Source organism: Rhinolophus sinicus, linkage group LG05 (assembly GCF_036562045.2).
Source record: "Rhinolophus sinicus isolate RSC01 linkage group LG05, ASM3656204v1, whole genome shotgun sequence".
Taxonomy (NCBI): Eukaryota; Metazoa; Chordata; class Mammalia; order Chiroptera; family Rhinolophidae; genus Rhinolophus; species Rhinolophus sinicus.
In genome coordinates, this window is record NC_133755.1 from 107734427 (window position 1) to 107753043 (window position 18617).

Genomic DNA, 18617 nt, shown 5'->3' on the forward strand with positions numbered 1-18617 from the left:
CATTTGATAACTTAGCAAAATAAATATAAAGAAATCCTTAGAAATTTTTATCTTTTACATTCAGAAGGGATTTATACTAAAATGTATAAATTTTTGATCAAAATATTTGATTGCAACATTTTGGTGCAAAATGTTTGATCATTTCAATATGGTATATAGTACCAAAATATTGGAAACATTCAAATGATCAACAGTAGGGCAACACTTAAATAGATGAAGAAGGCACATCATATGGTAGAATTTTACATAGTCATTAGAAGTGATGAAGAAAATGTTTTAAAAAACAGCCAAATATATACTCTTTTAAAAAAGTTATTGGTGAAAAGTTTTAGATACCATGACAAGGATTGAGAATGGAACATCAGCAAGATAGCACAATAGGAGTTTTCTACTGTCATCCACCTCCCACACCTGCCAGAGCATCAATTCTGACATTCACCCACAGATGAGAGTATTTTTGTGGGAGTCCAGGAGTCCAGCAGAGAAGCTCTAGCACACCAGTGGAGCAAAAATCTGAGAATAGAAGAGGGTAAGAAGAATAGTTTTATTTTATCCATGTCACCTCTAACCCAAGGGGGCAGAGCTCAGTGCCTAGAGAGAATCTCTCTGCTTGCGATTTCTCCCATGGGGAAAAATGAGAGTATGTGAGCAAGTGCTCAGCTTCCCCACCTATGCAGGACACTGCCCCCAAATCCACTTTTTTCTCACCACTGCCAGAATACTGAGGTGACCTGCAAAGTTGAGGTGTAGGGAAAGTCCAAGAGCACAGAAACCAGGGCTCGGGATTCATCAAAGGGATGCTGCTAACCAAAGCACAGTTCATTCTACCAATCGCTCATGGACTGCATCAGGAACCGAGCCCACTAGCCACTAGGTATGCCTCAGTTATGGAACCCCCAGCTGGCATACAGGGACCCTCAATATTCTAATACTCTGAAAACCTCACCCACACCCTCCTGCAGAGAGCAAGTAGGAGCCTTTGCAGGCAGTTAGTGAGAATACACAGAAAGCCTCCCAAGTCTGTGGAATTGGGAAAAACTCACAAACTTCAGCATTTTAGGGCATTGCCCTGAGGAAAACAAACAGGAGTTTCTCAGCCTTCACCAGGCTTTGCAAGATTTAGGGAAAGCATATAAAATGAAGAATCTCCCTCTACAAAAGGTAACAAAAAGTGTGGAGCAGGCACATTTATAGAAAATTTTGAGAAAGCTTCAGAATCCCTAGCCAATCTGATTGATAAAGGTATTTCTTTCCCAAAGCCAGCAGTAAAGATGGGAGGAGGTAACTGCTTCTTTAAATGTAAAAACAACAATGCAAGACTTCAATGAAAAATCAAGGAAACATAATACCACCAAAGGAACAAAATAACTTTCCAGTAGCTGACCTCAAAGAAATGGAGCTCTACTAATTGACTAACAAAGCATTTAAAATAACTGTGTTAAGGAAGATCTGTGAGCTATAAGAGCATACAGACAACTCAACAAAATCTGGAAAACAACACATGAACAAAATGAGAAGTTCAACAGAGAGACAAAAATCATAAAAAATACCAAACATCAATTCTGGAGCTGAATAATACAGTGTAAGAAAATAAAATAAATTCAACAGAGAGCACAACAGAAGATTTGATCAAACAGAAAAAAATAAAAGGATTATGTGAACTCGAATATAGATTATTTGCAATAATCCAGTCAGAGTAGAAAAAAATGAAAGAAAAATAAAGACTGTGAATTATATGATAATATCAGGTCAAACAATATAAACATTATAGAAGCCCCAGAAGGAGAAAAGAGAGAGAAAAGGGCAGAAAGCTTATTTAAAGAAATGATGGCTGAGAAGTTCCCAAATTTGAAGAGAGATATGGTCATCCACATACATGAAGCTCATAGGTCTCCAAATAGTCAACCCAAAGAGGACTTCTCAGAGACACATTATATAATAAAACTGTCAAAATCAAAGACACAGAGAGAATTTTGAAAGCAGCAAAAGAAAACAAATTAATCATATACATTTGAAACCCCACAAGATTATCAGTGAGTTTCTCTTTAGATACCTGGCAAGGCAGAAGACAGGAAGACAGTGGGATGATACAAAGTGCAAAACAAAACAAACAAAACAAACAAACAAACAAAAAATCCTGCCTACTAAACATACTTTAACTTGCAGAGTAAGTTCAGCACCACCATATCTGCCTTACAAGAAATGCTAAAGGGAGTTCATCAAGCAGAAATTAAAGGACAAAAATTAGTAACATAAAAACATAAAAATATAAGACTCAATGTTAAAAGCAGGTATACAGTGAAATTCAGATTACTTCTCTTGGCCATGTGAATAATGCTGCAAAGAACATCGGGGTACATATATCTTTACGGATGAATGTTTTCAGAGTTTTTGGGTAGATACACAGGAGAGGGATTGCTGAGTTATATGATACTGGAAGCCATAGCCAGAGCGATTAGGCAATACAATGAAATACAAGATATCTAAACAAAGAAGCAACATTGACTGTTTGCAGGTTATATAGTTTCCTACATGTAGAAAATCCTAAATACTGCAATAAAAATCTATTAGAACTGATAAACAAGTTCAGTAAACTTGCAGGATACAAAATCAATATACAAAAATATGTTGCATTTATATACACTAATAAAGAAGTATCAAAAAGGAAATTTAAAGAAACAAGTCCATTTACAATAGCATCAAAAAGAATAAAACACTGAGGAACAAATGTAACCAATGAAGTGAAGAACCTGTACACTGAAAAATATAAGACACTGATGAAAGAAATTAAGGAAGACATTTGTAAACTGAAAGATATCCCATGTTGATGGATTGAAAATAATAATATTATTAAAATTTCCATACTACTCAAAAGGATTTACGGATTTAATGAATACTCTATCAAACTTTCAAAGGCACTTCAACAGAAAGAGGAGAAAACAATCTTAAAATGCATATGGAACAAAAAGAGACCTTAAATACCCCCAAAAAATCTTTAACAAGAAGGACAAAGCTGGAGATGTCACACTTACTGATTTCAAACTATCAATATATTACAAAGCTACAGTAATCAAAAAATTAAGATGCTGGCATAAAAGCAGCTTGATATACAGCCATGCGCTATATAACAATGTTTCTGTCAATGAAGGAGCACATATATGATGGTGGCTCCTTAAGATTATTATGGAGCTGAAAAATTCCTATCACCTAGTAACACTGTATTAATAATAATGTCATAGTGCAAAGCATTACTCATGGGTTTGTGGTGATGCTGGTGTAAAGAAACCTAGTGTACTGCTACTCATATAAAAGTATAGCACATATAATTCTGTACAGTATGTGATACTTGATAACGATAATAAATGACTGTTACTGGTTTATGTGTTTACATTATCATTATTTTAGAGTATACTCTTTCTACTTAAAAAAGAAATATGTTTGTTGTAAAACAGTATGCCATGTTATGCTGGCAGCAGCCTCATGTTTCTCATATTTACATCTCTTGCTTGCATCATTTTCTCTTGTGCTGTATTATTTTGTTTCTCATGGCCCTTAAGCATAAAAAATCCACTACCCATATTGCTAGTAATAGGCCATGATGAGTGATTGGTCTGGAAATAAATTTAAAAGTAATTAAGGGCTACAAAGTAGAAAATCAGTGATGGTTATTGTTCACCAGTCAGGCATGTCCAATTTCACCATAGCTATGATCTTGAAGAATAAGAACAAAGTAATGGAAGCAGTTAAAGGATCTACTTCACTGAAGGCAAAGAGTCTAACAAAAACTGGAGAAGGACCCATATCAGACATGGATAAATTTCTAAATACCTGAATTGAAGACCAGACATGGAAGCATATCCTCACATCACCATGACGATCACAGCCAAAGCAACAAGTTTGTTTGCAATGTTCAAAGATAAGACTGAACTTGACTCTGATGTTGAATTTCCTGCTAGCTCTGGGTGGTTTAAATGATTCAACAATCATTAATTCATTACATAATGTGAAAGTGGGTGTGAGTCTGCAAGTGCTGATATGAAGGCATCTGGAGAATTTCAAACTCTAGAGAAGCTAATTGTGGAGGAAATTTACTTATCAGAGCAAATATTCAATATGGATGCAACCTCCCTGTTTTTGAAATGAATGTCTGAAAGGACTTTCATCCATAAAGAGGCCAAGACAATGCCAGATTTCAAGGCTTTTAAGGACAAGATGATAGTCTTGCTTGGGGGCAATGTTGCAGACTATAAATTGAAATCCTTTGTGATCTGGCACACTAAGAACCCCAAGGCCTTCAAGTATATCAATAATCACTGCTAGTGTAATTACAGGGACAATAAGAGGTCATGAATGACACAGCTCCTCTTCCATGATTCCCTCCTGAATTCCTATGTCAGCAAAATGGAGTTCTGTTTGGAGAATAAAATATCATTCAAAATTTGCTTATTATTGATAATGCTCCTGAACATTCTCCTTTTATTGGTGATCTTCATCCCAATATCAAAGTGATCGGTCTCCCTCCAAATAGCACCTCTTTGATCCCACCAATGGATTGGGTTATATCAGCTTTTAAGGCTACTACCTGGGAAGACCTTGCCCAGGCTATTACTGAAACTGAGAAAGACACTGATGCAATTCCGGAAAGATTACAACATCTATGACTGCATCAAAAACCTTGTTTGGGCTTGGGGTGATGTCACCAAGGAGTGTATGAATGGCATCTAAAGAAGACCCTCAAGAGGTTCCTCTATGATTTCAAAGGATTTGTCAAGAATGAGGAGGTTGTAAAAATAGACAAGATTTTGGTTAAGATGGCAAACAACTTTAACCTGGCTACAGAAAGTTGTTGAAACTGGAACAAAAATGCATGAAGAAGAGGCAAGAGAACTGCAGAAGAAAAAGAACTCCCATGAGAAATTACAGTGAGATGTTTAGTGGACCTCAACAAGTTCCTTTAAAAGTTTGAAAACGTGGACCCCAACACAGACAGGTTTTCATTAAGAGAGGAATGTTCATGGTGCATTATCTACTTACAAGCAAATCTATGATGAAAACAGAAACCAACCAAGCAAACCACCATGGACATATTTCTGAAAAGGGTGAGACAGCCTTAAATAGAGCCTCAGGCAGGACCTTCAGGGGTAATTCCAGAAGGTGTCGTTGCCATAGGAGGTGACCACTCTGTGCTGCTGTTACGCCTGAGGACCTTTTGGTAGGACAAGGTATGGAGGTGGGAGACAGTGATATTGATGATCCGGACCCTGTGTCCTAGGCTAATATATGTGTTTGTGTCTTAGTTTCTAACAACAACAAAAAAGGTTTAAAAAGTAAACGGTAAAAAATTAAAAAAATATAAAAAGTTTATAAAATAAGCATATAAAATTTTTGTATAGATGTACAATGTGTTTGTGCTTTAAGCTGTATTATTACGAGAGTCAAACAGCTTAAAAATTTTAAGCTTATTAAGTAAAATAGTTACAGTAAGATAAAGTTCATTGGTTATCAAAGAGCCTTTTTTATATCAATTTAGTATAGCCTAAGCCATTAGTATTTATAAAGATGTCAATAGTCTACAGTCATGACCAGGGACTTCAAATGTACTCACTCACTGACTCACACAGAGCAACTTCCAGTCCTGCAAGCTCCATTCATAAGTGCCCTATACAGGGGTACCATTTTTAATCTTTGATACCATATTTTTAGTTTATCTTTTCTGTGTTTAGAAATATTTAGATACACCACTACTTACCATTATGTTACAGTTGCCTACAGTACTCAGTACAGTCATGTGCTGTACAGGTTTGCAGCTCAGGAGCAATAGGCTGTGCCACACAGCCTCAGTGTGTAGTAGTAGGCTGTACCACCTGTGATGTTTGCACAGTGATGAAATACCCTAATAACGAGTTTCTGAAAATGTATCCCCTTTGTTAAGTGACGCATGACTGTAGTCAAATTTAACAAACATTGAAGCTAAAATATAATTTATATTCAAGAAAAAAATGACAGTATTAATTTGAACTTTATGAATAAGGTCATAAAATTCTTTGAAATTATCAAGTCCTTTATAGAGATTGGAATAAGAAAATAAAATGTGTTTAATTATCATAGTATTTGTTGAAATGATATAATGAGTTCTATGATAAAAACCCAGATACCTGTTATTAACACAGGGAGCAGATGAGCTCTAAGAGCTCCAGTTGTATATAAGCAGCAGGTATGGCAGAGGGTACGGCAGTGTCCTGGGAGCCCAGGATACCTTCATTTGTTTGTTTGGAACCTTAGTGTTGATCCACACAGTTCTCTGACTTTATCTTCAACCAATAATCCCTCTCACCCAGCTTCCTTGTAGTTCTAAGGACACAGTGGGCATATATCTATCTCAGGACTTTCATTTAACATTCCCACCATGTGAAACACCTCTGGCTCTAGATATATGACTGACTCACTTCTTCACTACTTTTGGGGTCTCTTCTCAAAGAGTAGAGAGACCTTTCCTGACCACCTGTAAAAAATGGCTGACCCTGTTCCCCCAGATTGATCACTCTCCATTCCTCTACGGGGGATAATTGCTAATAATACCACTTATCACCCCATGATCTGAGCACCTAGAAAGCAGGGAGCTTTTCTATTCTGTTCACTGCTGCATCTCCAGGACCTAGAATAATGCTTGGAACATAATGGGTGCTCAAGAAATATTGTTGGATGAGTTAATAAATGTATAAAGTACATTAAAGGGACATAGAATCCTAAATAAGATTTCAAGCTATTTGGATCCTATCCTTAGATCCCACACTAAAATGCCTGTTTCCTAAAATACAATATTCTTTCCTATTAATGCATTTTCTTTGGAATTTTTAATTATAGAATGCAATTCATAGTATGATAAAAATATTTAAAATGTTCCCTTGTGTCTTCTTCTCAGCTACTTTAAAACAATATAAATTTCATTTTGCATTTTATATTTTAAGAGGATTTGTAAATATGGAAAATACATCTAATCTTAAACTACAAATTTGTGACAAAAATTAAGAGTAAGGTAGAGCCAATGTTGGAACAATTAGAATGTAGACAAGGATTATGAAATGGACGGCAGCAACAGATAAAAGTTAAACAGACTGGTTTACCTTCACCAAATGCAAGTGCTATTCCAAATTATCTTATACAAGACATTATTATCCCGTGTATTTGGCCAATGAGGAATCAGGTCAATGGACTTGTTTGGTAGGTACAGCAATGATGAGTTTTCCTCAGATTACTATGAAAATATATCTAACAAACGTCGTATCTGAGGGACTAAGTAAACATAAGTTGTCAGGAAAGAAAATCCAAAATCCCTATAGACATGGCCATTACTAAGCATCTCAGCTATCTGCTTGCAAACTATGATAATGTATGTAAGGAACACTTGATGACTGATGCAAGTGTTTCCCAACAATGTTGGATTCAGTGTACTGGTAGCCAGGCTGTTCTGACCACAACATATTCTAATTTGTGATTCATTACCTTTAAGTACCTCATTCCTGAGTTTTGGCTTCCAAAAAGCTGCATACCTCTAGGGCAAAACTTGCATAATTTTGTACTGCTGGCTCCTTAGGACCCATAAACTGGTTATGGGACAGGATAACTGGTGCCTCAGTTTCACCTCCCACATCCTTTCTTTTCCTTGAAGATTTTAGATAATTAAGTAATTGTACACTCAAGTAGCATCTACACAATTATAACAAATAAAAATAGACTATAAGGCTTTCCAATGTTGAGACGGTGTTTCTTGCTAATATGCATATGATATTTTAAAAAAATAACCCTGGCCTTGGATTCAAAAGCACTGGATGCACATTTGAGCAATTTCACATGTGCATTAGATTGGATATATAAATATGAAATATAACTAAAACTTTCTGCATTTCAGTTTAGGCATTTATTATAGTATTGGACAAACTTTTCTGTAAAGTATTAGACCATACATATTTTAGGTTTTGTGGGCTATGCTTCTCTGTCATGGCTATTTAACTCTGACCTTAAAGCTCCAAAGCAGCCATAAAGAATATGTAAATGACTGGGCATGGCTTTGATCCAATAAAATTTTATTTACACAAACAAGTGGCTTGCCAGATTTATCCCACAGGTCATACTTTGCCAACTCCTGATCTATGAAATAGGAATAATAATGTCAGCCCTAGCACTTGCACAAGGTTGATGTAAGTGATCCAATACATGGGAACGGACTACTTCATACACTATAAATTGCTATGCTCTTGCATGATGTTGATTGTTATTAATGATTTTATAACCTTAGAATTCATTCCATGAGATACTTTTATGTTGAAACATAATCTAATCCTTCAATACCATGGCAAATAACTTGACTCATTTCCATGAGCAGCTTGATTCTAAATCTGCTCTATAACACTGAAATATAAAATCCTAGATTCTTAAATCTATCTATAAGTATAAAATTGTGGTGTTTTATCGATGAAGAGTATATGGTATAAACACATCACTGTATTTTACTTGGTTGACGAAAATCAACAAAAATGTAGGATTAAATTATAAAGGGAAATAAAATTAAGGATATATAAGATGACACACTTTTATTACTGTGTGACCCTAAAGAGAATGTTCTGAAATGGATTTCCATCAAGAGTACTAAGGGATGATGTTCTCCATTTAAATAGACTTTAATTCATTCTAAATTATAATTGAAATACAGGGCACATGAGATGACCACATTACAGAGTCATTGTTGAGCAAGATGGAGCTTGATGGCAGTTTCTCTGTCTGCTTGGGAATGCTGAACAGAGACAATGGCATTTCTGCTAGGAAATCTGGGAGAGCACATTTTCTAGACATCTCTGAGGAGCAATTAAACCAACTAAATTCAATTAAAATTTGGCTTGAAATCAAAAGAATGTGAACTTAGCCAGGAGAACAGAGCTGTACACTAAAAAAAAAAAAAAAAAATTAACCCTGGATTTAGAGGCAAGAGGTAGAGCTCTTTCAGATGATATCTAGAAAGAGATCATCTTATTGCTATAACAGCAAATCATTTTAATAAGCAAGGACGTTAAGGTATCATTTCCAGGTCACTACTTCAGCTGAACTAAGTAACTTGAGTATTAACCTAGCCAAAATATTCAGTTAGGAATCTCTTTTACACCACTGAAGTTATTCTCTTCTTTCTGATTACAATTTGCTTGACAGATGCTATATATGCTTTAATCTTCCTAAGTGATACATTGAAAACCACCTGTACTTTTAAAAGTTAATCACTTTGATTGAATTTAATATTATGAATTATATATGTTTTGTCTATTGTATTGCTTCCTGTATTAGTCTTGTCAAAACGTATATACCGGGGGTGCCAAAAAAATGTATACAAGTGGACACTTTGGTCAACGTTGCTCAAGCAGCAGTTTGCAATAATCAGAAGTCTCTGGATGTTGATGGTAACCACTTGGAGCACCTCTTGTAATTGCAGAAGTCAAATGTGAGTTGTATTCATCTTTTATCAGTATACATTGAGTATTACCTTTTAATACAGTTTTCCTTTCTTAAAATGTTTTAAGAGATGTCATCTATGTATTTTTCAAAGTTGAATTGAATTATGATAGCAATGCATAGTATGAATGTTCACTCAAAAGATGGCGTAAATCAAATGAATGCTAGTGTCACCACGTGACAGACATACACGCACATACACAGGGGGCCAAAAAAAATGTATACATATTTTAAGAAAGGAAAACTGTATTAAAATGGTAATACTCATTATATACCGATGACAAAAGATGACTACAAGTCACGTTTCACTTCTGCAATCACAAGAGATGCTCAAAGTGGTTACCATGAGTGTCCAGACACTTCTGATTATCATGAACAACTGCTTGAGCAATGTTGACCAAAGTGTCCACTTGTATACATTTTTTTGGAAATCCTAGTATATATATATACACATAAAAAACAGTAATCGATGAAGACTATCCCAAGAAGACTGTCATTCTATTATAAACATTTAGATGAGTAGATAACAAGGATCACAGATAATCTTGTTTTTCTTAATATAAAATTTACTACTAAATAATGGTTTGCACACCAAGGAACGTGAAATAGAGAGTGTATTACTTCTTAGGTATTTTTATATTTATCTATGAAACACATGTTAATGTTTGAGTTTGAATTTGTGCATCCGGTAGAAAGGCTTGCATATAGGGTAGACAATAAAAAAATATCAGATTTAATATCATATATAAAATATTAAAATAATATAATGAAAAATTACAATTAATTGCTGGATACATTTAAAAATAGTGTGCATTGAAAATAGATTTTGAGTTACTATTAATAGTAGCAGCAATAAAATATATTGCTCACCACTGTGGGGCATGTGCTACATTCTGTGCTAAGCATTTTCTGCATTCTTCCTCTTTTACTTACACTTCACATTAACCTTATGAAGCAGGTATTATTACTATCTCCATTTTATATTTGAAGAAACTGAGTACCGTTGATGAACTGGGAATAATAATCAGTATTTAACACACCTTATCATTAATCCTATAACTACTATATAAAGTAAAAATTATTCTCCCCATTTAACTGATGAAGAAACTGGGGTTTGGGAGAAGTCAAGACATTCAAATTCAAATAAGTGGTAATGGTACAAATTAAACCTATGATTCTGATTTTGGAATTCACTCTCTTAGACAATACAGTATGCAAAATATAATCAGAAACATCAATAGAAATGTTGAAATTGATTTAGCTATACAAGATTGAAATTAATTATCATCATAGCTTGTACCAGAACAGTGTTCAGAGAGGATATACCTTCTTTCGAAAAATACATTGGTGAGATGCTTGGAGGTAAGATTTGAATACAGGGATATAGGAACATGATTGAAAATATGATATAGTTTTGATCATTGTTCCTAGAGAGGATGAGAATGTAGACGAGGAGGAAAAGATGGAAGAAGAGGTTTATATAATTAAAGGGAATTTCAGGAATGGGTCATGTCAAATTGTATTTGGGTAGGTTGTGATATAACCAATCCACAGATGTGAAATTTTGTTTTTAAAGCAGTATTACTAAGATCTCAGAAGACACCGATGACAAGAGAACTAGCTAGCTAGCTACTTAGCTACCTACCTAATAGAGGCTATGATAGCAAAACTCCAGCTAACTTGCTAACCAGATTACCTAAACCAGATGGATCAATCTCATTACTAAGGGATTCATTCAAATATTTCCTTCTCATGCATAGGTTTTGAATGTTCTTTGAATCTTATCCACTATATCTCTCATGCAAATTTATAACTGAACAGGTTGAGAAAACGTAGAAATGAAATACCTGTCTTAAAAAACGAGTAAATTAAAATATCGAAGATATCAAACAGATGATGTAGGAATTACATAAAGAGGAATGAAACGTCTTTTGATACACTATACCAGTACTAGATTTCATATCCTATTCAGGTTTCAACATCAATTTTACGTAGTGGGGGAGATAAACTGATTCTAAAATTCCTATTGAATTTAAATGGAATTCTAATTTTTTATGAACCCTATAGGCAATGATATGAGAATTTGATGTCTTGGTTAGATAGTGATTATTTATGGAGACTTAGAAGAGTCAGAAGAATTTGTCTGACAATTTGCACAATGTTCTTTTCAAAAGTTTCCGAGTCCTTTTCTCTCTGCATTAAAGTAATTTTTAAAATTAACAGTTTTTAGAAGAGTAAGATATTGGTTGTTTATCAAATTAACTCTTACATCTAGTAATTGCTTAGAAAGAGTGTTGCAATTTAGTAACATGAAATAATAACCGCCAAACACAATTTAACACCTTTTAAAAACTTCAATACCTAATAGCAGCTAGAGTTTAATCTTAAATGTTAATTCATATGAACTAAGTTTTCAATGATTATTACAATCTTTTTACAGTAAGCACATGACAGAAATTTAATTTTCCAATTACTTGGGTTTTATTATGGAAGCACTCAATTATACTGCCAAAGTCATATTCTCTGAGTGTTTTTCAGAAGGTTATAAGTAGTTTGACATTAGCTTAAAATGTTCATCTCAAAATAATACTTTATATTTAAAGCCTCTTCCAGAAAACTTTTTAATCACATGGAAGGAAAAAAATATGAAAATTGTTAGAGTTAACATTATGTCTTGAATCCATTTTTATGCAATCCTTGCAAATTAAGATGTTCACTATTAAATAATCCAAAATGAAAAGTAAGGTTAAAGACTCCAGTAACATTTTCTTACACGTAGGAGAATGTTAATAGGTATTTTGATAGTTTATTATTTCTCCTATTTTCACAGAAATAAAACTAAATTCGAGTTCAAAATGCTAACATTGTTCCTGAATCACACACTTATCATTTATTATCCAAGTTTGGTTATAAAAACTATTCAACATAATTAGAAGTACATCTGAATGCTTGTTTTATATTTCACTAGTAACTTATTATTATATACACAAATGAGGACAGATTTATGTTTAGATATTTACTGCTTGAAAAAACATTATTCATATCCTATCATACAAGTACTATTTTTTGAAAATAATTTAAACATGTTCCAAATTTACTGATAATCAGTCAGACTCCAACGTTTATGACTCTAGAAAACAGTTTAATTTGAATACTTTTCTTTATCTGTATTTGATTTTGCTTTTCATAGAAAAAATATATATTGCCAAGTGAGTTTAAATAATTTTATCTTAATAGTTAAACCATAACAGAGAATGGGTATGTGTATAAGCTCTTTTTAACTTTTCTTTGCTGAGCGCTTGATATATTTGATACAGCTTGTAGTCTCTAGTCTTAATAAAATATAAGTTGACGATACTTACAATGTTAGACGTGGAGCCCCTTTTCGTCCTCCGTGCTCAGCAATATCTCTAGTGTTCTAGATTAAGCCTTTTCTTTGCCTTGAGAACAGGAAACTGTTGTATTCATTTTCACATGCTCACTGCTTGACTCAGAGTCTTAAAATATGCTTGTAAACAGTGCTAATAGTTTATTGAGGTCCTTCTCATTTCTTCTACCATATTTGACACTTCTCATGTTATCACTGATTGTCATGGCGATGATGGAAAGTAAGTGGTATTATCTTAATAATTGAATTTTTAAAATACTGAGACTCAGACATGAAGTGACTTGCCCATATCTACACAGTGATCAGGAGACCAAGTCAGAATTCAAACTTTAGTGTGTCTTACAATCTATATTGCAGCACTAATATGCATTGGTTATCTTTGTATTGTGAGCCATAATAGTTTCCTTTGAATTATTTCAAATATATCATATGTGTTGTTGGGGCAAAGACACAACAAATATTCTTCTTAAATGGATGTGTTAATAAAACCTTATTAGTTCCATGAATAGCCCTCTTATACTTCCATGAATTCCATCCACAATTTTAATCCTTAATTTTAAAGTGCATCTATCAAAGCTCTCAGAGTTTATAAGATGTATAATCAGCTATCTAGGCCCAAATAAGATGGGTCACCTGGATGGCTTCACATCATGTGACAATTGTCCACTCTCAGCAGCTATGATGCAAGTCCCAGTGCAGAAAGATAAACAATGGCTGTATCTCATCATCAAGTAAGAGAAGATAATGCCATGTATTTTTGTTCAAATAATCTAGCATAATGATAAAAACATGTGCTCTGGAGAATTGCATGAATAATTATCTCTTTCAGGAAGCCAAATTTAAAAAATCAAAATAAAAACTGATTTCAGAAATAGGAAAGAGCAACAGACCATGAAGACCTACTTTTTCATATAGGCTCTACCATTGCTTAGCTGGGTAATATTGAACTGATCACTGTTGAGATCTGGGTCTCAGTGTCCCTATCTGTGAAAAGAGCTTGAACTACCTGAAACTATACCATTATGTCTAAATCTTATCTGATCATAAGAATCACTTGAGGTCATAGTTAAAAATATCAGCCTGGAAAGCCTAGAGAATTAGAATTCTTGAGGAAGGGTCTTGGAGGTGTGTAGTTTAACCTTTTGACACTGATGATGGGGCAAGTTCCAGAAACACAGCTGTAACTATTTTTTAGTGTTGCTTACAGTTATGAAAATCCACAATTCTATTTTAGAACTCTGTGACAAAGTTTTAGGCACAGTAAATAAACCAAATGATTTATCTTTGCCAATATTTTTTGCTTAATCTAGATTTTTTTCCCAGATTCTTACTTTCTTGAAGAAAATAAAATTTAGCCTCAAACCTGGATGAAATTCTATACAGATATTAAAAAGAGAGAAAGATGTTCACATACGGAAAGATAAAACAAACAAAAAAGGCCAAATGTGTAATAGGAAGTCTGAAGAAGATCCTGCCTTCATGGCACAAATGTTTAATGATGATAGAAGACAGAGGGAAGGCAGCATTATTCAATTCCTACTTCACTTTCATTTTCTACCAAAAAGAGAGTGATCTTTCACCTAGAAAGTATAGTTCAACAATGTTAGAGTGAAATGATACCCAAGGAGTCAAGTAAATACTAGAAGGACTCATAGGTACTTTATATTTATTCAAAAGCCCTGGTCTAAAAAAATTGCATCACAGTATATATAAGTATAAATATTCTCATGAAAGTATTTTCAATGCTTTTTGAAAAATACTGGAAAGGAAGTGGGCGCAGGAAAAATACATTATTAGATAGTATATGTTAACTCAATGTTAAAAGGGAGAAAGAATTAATTCCTAGAAATCATAGTATAATGATACCAATATTGATCCCTGGAAAATTATGGAATACATTATTGAATAAGTAGGTGGTTTCTGAATGTGTAAACAAAATGGTGATGAATAGGAAGCAGCCTGGATATACTAAGAACAATATTTTTAATCTAATGGCTACTGCTAAGGGTATTACAAGAGAAGAATGTTTGTACACATAATGCATATGCTTCTTATTACATTTGGCATACTCTGGCATATTCCTGGAGAGAGGAAAGCTAAGCATGAGTTGTTTGGTCAAACAGCATTCTGCAATAACTAAAAGTATATAATATTTTTATTGGGCTAGCCAATGAATATTTATCAGGTGCTGTTCCAAAGGCTAATATCAAGGCATAAGACAATATCCCTTCCCTCTAGAACTTTACATTCTAATGGAGAGAAGGTTCTAGTGGTGTGTCACTGGACACTACATTTGAACCTGACCTATTTAACACTGTCCACTGACTTGGATAAGAACATCAGATATGCAGATGTCATTCATTATGGAACAATGTTTTGAATGATATAATTCACCAAGAAGATGCCAATACACAGAGTGTGCATCACCTATCACACATTCTTTAACATTCCTTACACTGAGAGAGGCTATTACATCAAGAGCTAGACACAAGCCTTCTAACCTCCTCCTCCTCTTCCACAGGCACCCAAATCTGGGCAAGCTTAGTTACTGCTTTGACTAATAAAATGTCAGATGTGATGCTGTGCCATTGCCAGGCACAGGCCTTAAGATTCTGGCAGCTTTCTTTTCCTGTACGTTGGAACATTGACTCATGGAAGACAGCTGCAATGCTGTGTGGAAGACCAAGCAGCTTTAGCGAGGCCCATGTAAAGAGGTACTGACATCTTCTGCCAACAGCTCCTGCTGAGCCCCTAGCCCACAGCCAGCACCAGATGCCAGTCATATGAATAGAACTTCTTGGAAGTGAATTCTCCAGATGCAGTTGAACTATCTATGGAATCTGACATTGCAAGACTCAGACACAAGCCTACCAATCAACAGGCCCCCTCCCCCTCAGATTGCCTATTTATGAGAAAATAAATTATTGTTATTGTTTTAAGTCATCAATGTTCTTGGGATGCTGCCTCTCCACACAGAGGATCAAAAATTCAATTGAATCAAGTAATCAAAATACTGTAACTGACTATCACTTCAATATGAGCCAGCAGTATGCAGATTCACTAAGTAGATGCCCTTGTCTAAATCTAGTCATTCTTGCTAGCTAACCACTGACAAATTCTATTGATTATACCTCCAAATACCTTTTTGATACTTCTCTCCATCTCCACTAATGCCAGCTTGTTTCTTCACATCGATTCTTACCTCCCTGAAATTGCTCCTCATACTGAAGTGGGAATGAACTGTGAAAATTGTAAATCTGAGTAGGTTACTTCCCTATTTATAATCCTTCAGTCAGCATTGCTATTGGGATAAAGACATACTGATTTGCATTCTAGTCTTTACAGCCACTTTATCAATTGCCACTGACACCTTTGTTCATTTTCCTCACCTTGACTTTCTTTTTATGGAATGTGTTCAGATCCCTCCTGCTTCAATATCTTTGCACACTCTGTTCCTCTTGCCTGACATGATGAGTAATCTCTTATCATTCTTCAGATCTCTGATCAAATGTCACTTCTTCCGGGAAATGTTCTCTGACCAATCACATGGCTTCTCACCCACCTCACACACTCCACACTTCATAACATCGTATCTTTCTGCTCAGAGAGATTTACACATCTGCAAATTATAATAAGCAGTAGGTAGCTGTTCATTCGCTATCGCTATCAACAGAGACAATCATCACAAGGGCAGGGACTATACTTGTCACTCCGGTTTCCCAAACAGCTTACAAAATGTTTTATATGGACTAGTGCTTAGTAGTTCTGTGTTAAATACATCAATGATTGGTTCATTTCAGGTTGTTGAAAGCCTTATTCTCCTCATATGGGAGACCTTGAGATAGTCATCCTTATAACTACAGAGTTTGGCTAAGCATATGCTCAATAAATGTTTATTCCTTTGAACTTAATAGATTTATTTTGTCTACAGTGGAAAGTTAAAAATCTGGAGAATTAAAAAAAAAATTATAGCATCAAAGAACTGTGACAAACTGCGATAAATTCAATTGAAAACAGCCATAAAGATGGAGAGTTTGGAGACCATGTCACATGAGAAATGAATAAACGAAATAAAATGCTTGGTCAAGGGGAAGAATAACTCTAGCTTGAGTTGTGGTACAAATATGTGTTATATAGCTTTTAAAATAGATAGTAAGCTAATGAACATAACTAATACCAATATATGGCATTTATTATGCTGTGAATTTCAGCATTCATTCAGTAAATATTAAGCACTTACTATGTGCCTTGCACTATGTTAGACAAGATATATAATGATGGAGCTTATAGGCTAATGAGAAAAAAAGAACATTAAATTATTAAAAATTAGCAAGTAATATTAAACAGAACAACAAGTACAAACAAACAAAAAATACCTTCTCTGAATATAAGATTTTCAAGATGAAACCTAAGGTTGAGAAAAGGTCAGGCTGGTATGTTTTTCCAACAGCAAGAGAATGGAAGTTCACTCCTTATAGAAAGGCTGTAAGGAGGAAAAAAACTGGTTTCTTTGAGACACAGAAAGAAAATTAATATAGCTTAGGCATCATAAGTAAGCAGAAGTGTGGCTTAGGATGAAAGAGAAACAGGAGTCAGATGATGTAGTACAATGTGGGCCATGATTAAGGGTTTGGATTTATTTTATTTGCCATGAGAATTAACTACTGTTTAAAAAAATAAAATAAAGATTTTCAGCGTTTTTTTGGCTTTTTGGTTTGTTTGTTTTTTGTTTTTTTAAAGGTCACATTTTTTGCCTGGAGCATAATTGATTGGAGTTAAATTAACACATAATATTTGACACCAGGTAGGAGATTATTACAATGGGATAGGCAAAAACTACGTGCTTTAGAAAAGAAAGATGGCAGTGAAAAGGAAAAGAATTAGATTTGAGATACATGTGTTTGAGGTGTTATGGGTTGAATTGTGTACCCCCCAAAATTCACATATTGAATCTTTAACTGCCAGTACCTCAGAATGTGACTGTCTTTGGAGGGAAGGGCTTTAAAGAGGTAATTAAGATGAAGTCACTAATCCAGTCTGACTGATGTCTTTATAAGAAAAAAAAAATTAGGACATATAGGAAGATACCAGAGGTACATAGGCATGGAGGGACCACCAAGCAAAGAGACAGTAAGAACACTGGTTTCTCAATAGTCCTTTTGAAAGCTGGCAAGGAAACGTAAGTCAAAATTAGTTTATAGAATTAACCTGGCAGTTTGGGGGTGAGAACACTTTATTGAAGAGAAATATAAAGCAATAAAGTAATGCAGTGAAACCATCCTCCCAAATATATGCTGTGTAACAACTGAAATACATGAGCATGTATTACATATTTATATGTGTGTATGTATATTTACACACTCATATAATGTGTGCACATACAGAGGGTGTGAAAAATGTATACACATTTTAAGAAAGGAAAAAAGTATTAAAATTGTAATATGCAATGTATAATGATAACAAAAAATGAATACAAGTCATGCGTATATATATTTGGGGCACCCCTGGTATATACATGTATATATAATATGCATATATGTAAAATATGTGTGTATATGTTTATATACATAGAGACATATATACAGACACACGTGGGCTTGTGAAAGAGGCCAATGAAGGCTGATAATTATAATTTGAAATGGTGATTTTAAAAATGCATTAAAGCCTAAAAACAGACCAATCTCAACATGGAGGAAAGGACATAGAGAGCCTACAATGTGTAAATTGTTGC